This window comes from Chaetura pelagica, unplaced genomic scaffold (genome assembly GCF_000747805.2).
Source record: "Chaetura pelagica isolate M959 unplaced genomic scaffold, ChaPel_1.0 scaffold288, whole genome shotgun sequence".
NCBI lineage: Eukaryota > Metazoa > Chordata > Aves > Apodiformes > Apodidae > Chaetura > Chaetura pelagica.
In genome coordinates this window covers 1,124,580-1,128,228 of record NW_009954190.1, presented here as the reverse complement: position 1 = coordinate 1,128,228, position 3,649 = coordinate 1,124,580, and the positions used below count along the sequence as shown (strand labels likewise).

Here is a 3,649-nt window from a genome sequence, read left to right as displayed (position 1 = left end):
AGCAGGAATTGCACTAACAACCCTTTCTCAAGTGACCTGTGCAAAAAGCCCATTTATAAATACGGAGCATGCAGCACCAACTTTTTTTTAAGCTTTACTCTTTGGAAATTCCCAAGTTTTTTCAACCAGTCAAGACACAGCCATTTCTGCAGTAGCACTGGCCAGTAACCTGTAGAGTAAGCAAGCTCTCTCCACACACAAGTTCTACCACAGCATGAACCGAACTCTGTGATGTTAACTTAGTACCACTCAGAGGGTTACAAGCTTCAAGTTCACTGGCAAACTCGTGCTCTTCCGTTGATCTGCAGACTCAATGTGGGTCCAGCCAAGAGTGCTAGCACTGTCAGAAAGGCTCCTTTCCTACAAAACACATTTATGTGTTACATAACAGAGTATCTTGTGGTAAGCACCTCCCATGCCTGAGAACTTAGGATAAACTTCTTAAATCTAGTGGGCTTTTGAGAAATTCAGTCTGTAAAGCTGAAGGATGATTAGTAGGAGACTTTTAAAATCACCTTTTTATACAAAGCATTATACAAGCACTAAGAAAGTGATATTAAATCAGTGAAGAATATAAATGTCTATCCATGCTGTAGTTGCCACTAGGAAGAAGTCAAACTCCTTCAAAATGTCACATCCTGATGCTCAGACGTTCTCTTTGGGGTGACAGGGAAGATAAGGCAAGGCAGAACATAAATGTTGCTTTGTGCAGGGGATAGTGAATAAGATTACTAAGAGGCTTTCATCTTTTTTATATAAAACGTTGACTAATGACCTGATGTTTAGAGGTGGCTGTGTAATTACAGCTGTAAAATCAGTAGGATCTTCAGGTAGTTAATAATCTCAGTAAAGATATGCCTTAAGCATCTAATGGCCAGAGCTCTGGAACCTTAAAAGATAGATGGAAACAAAGCTATTACAAAGAAAAGGAAAAAATACTTGGAAAGGAGAGAGGAGGGGGAAAGTTATGCTTGTGACAAACTTGAGTCTTGAAGGCGCCATTGAATCAAACACCTACCCCTTGGAAGCAGGTATTTTTAAAGAGAGTAGATTTAATTAGTGCATATTAATTGATAACTCAGCAGTTCATAGAAGTGTTGTCCCAAAAATGAGTCCATTTACCTGGTGTGCAATAATTCAATCCACACACAGTGTAGAGGTATTTCTTTATTCCAGTTTTGTGCAGAAAGGGGTGCTAGGTGATAAACCCACAAAGCTGGCACCCCTTACGTGTAACACAGGGTTTCTCTCTACACACAAAAAATGCAAAATTACCTTATGTCTAAATATACTGATATCATTCATCTACATGATTGGTTAACTAGTTCTTAATTTCCACTTAAAGTGGCAGTGCTTCTACTTTTCACTAGGCCTGCTCAGAAGGTATTTTTGTGAGTAGGATGTCTTTCCAGCCCGAGTATGTTAACAAGGCAAGTTCACAGTAGGTTTAATTTAATTAGTCATTGTTTTCTGACATCTGGTTTGCTTTGAGCTTAAGACTAAAGACATTAGTGGTTAGCATCTTCCATTCGACTCTTCTTCACACCAAGATATGCTCAGAAAACACCCCCTTGCATCAGTCATGCTGACCAGTCTTTTTTGACATTAGAAGCTCCTTGGCTGCTGTTTATAGCTTCTGGTGGATTGATTTTTTTAAACACTATCAATATGCATGGTACATAAGACATCTTTTTAATAACAATGTTTGATGGTCCTGTAGCTAATTCTGAACTAATTTCAAGAATTTAATTATTTTAATGTGGAATTCCATTACAAAAGAATGCAATGGTCATTTATTCTAGCGACCTTGCTCACTTGTGAAATGAAAGTTAGTGTGAATCAACAAATTATGTTCCTAGTCAAACATGTTTTCATATTTGCTCAAAAAAAACCCCTGAAACTTAGAAGTTTTCGACTCATGTCCCCATGTACCTGCACTGTACTTCATAAGACACACTCTGTTTCTGAGGAATCTTCAAAGCACTCACACTTTCTAGTGAATTTTGGTAAGGACAACCAAAATATCTTTTTTTCTTTAAATATTCTTCAGGAACGCCTCACCTATGGAAATGATCACAGGGCTGATCCTATGAAATGATCAGAGGGCTGACCTCTCCTATGAAAAATGAGAGACAGTTTGGGTTATTAAGACTGGAGAAGAGAAGGCTGCAAGGGGACCCTATTGCAGCCTTTCAATATATAAAGAGGGCTTATAAGAAAGATGGAGAAAGACTATTTATCAAGGCCTGTAGAGGCCTGTTTTAAATTGCAAGAGGGTAGATCTAGATTGGACATACAAAATACATTTTTAACAGTGCAGATGGTGAGACAGTGGAAAAGGTTGCCCAGAGGGGTTGTTGATGCCCCCTTCCTGGAAGTGTTCAAGACTTGGTTGGTTGGGGATTTGATCAAACAGATCCAATGGAGGCTGACCCTTCCACAGCAGGGGGGTTGGACTAGATCTTTAACGTCACTTCCAACTCAAACAATTCTAGGATTCTAATCCTTCTTAGGCTTCATATGCCATCTCCATAACCTGAAGGGTGGATTTGGTAGGCATATGCCCAATGTTTCTGAGAAAAAATATGTTAGAATTGCCAACCGTTCCTTCCACTCAAAGCCCTCAAAGTGATGATTTATTTTAAGACTTTCACTCAGGCTTCAGAGCACTCACCCAAGAGAAAGATCATCTCCATTCATCCCCTCCTTCACCTGAGTGACTTTAAATCCCATACCATCTATCTCCTTAAAGATGAGCAGAGGGTTATTTTAGAGAAGAAATATCACTTAGTAAATATCAAAGCCTTCCTGTGACTCTTTGGAGGGCACATTTCAATACCAACAGAACTCTTAAGAGTTGATAATACCTACTTTCTTCAGTTTCCTCAAACTGGCTATAGTTATTACTAACATATAGATTGTCAGTAAGACTCATACATCAGAAGAAACAAGAAGTGGGGTCTTTATGGACATTTTATCAGATAAAGCTATTAAAAAAATATCTGAAGTTGCAGATTCCCAGTTCTTCTGCTTCTATAATGAGCATGTGAAAGTGCCTACACTCTTGAAAATAGCACAAGGACATCAGATAAAAGAAGAGGTTTATTATAATTTAATTTCATATTATTTTTGAGTATTTATAATAAGTAACACCAGCTAAGACCATGGCTTCTGCACATATTTCTCACAAAAATTAAATAATTTATCCCTGCACCCTTCCCTTCCCCACACAGATACGCAAACTCTTAATCCCAGACAATTATTCTGCTGATCATATGATCATACTAATGCCTATAAGCCAATGGCACTAATAAGTCTTCAGCTGTGTGTACACATACATACACACACTGAAGTTTTCCCTATTGCCACACCAGATCCAATCCTTATTTGAGTGTTACAGTATATACACCTGTTCATTTCCGAAGATGTAAATTTATTGAAACTAAGTGAACCATTTAGAACTACGAACAGATAGGCTCAAAAATAAAACTGTTTCTGAACTACGATTTCCGTGTCTTTACTATCTGTACTACAACAACCTTTGAAAGTTACATCTCTAACTAATAAATATGTTTTTCTCTTGCAGGTAAGTAATTTTAAAAACTTACTTTTTTCTAGCTATGACTGGGAAACATGAAGAATAAACTTT

The 3,649-nt window shown here is 37.8% G+C and overlaps 1 protein-coding gene across 1 annotated transcript in view; it reads right to left on the bottom strand.

Moving 5' to 3' along the window:
* The window catches only part of OSBPL8 (oxysterol binding protein-like 8), a 55,489-nt gene that overhangs the window by 51,593 nt on the left and 247 nt on the right, over positions 1 to 3,649 (bottom strand). The window lies entirely within an intron of this gene.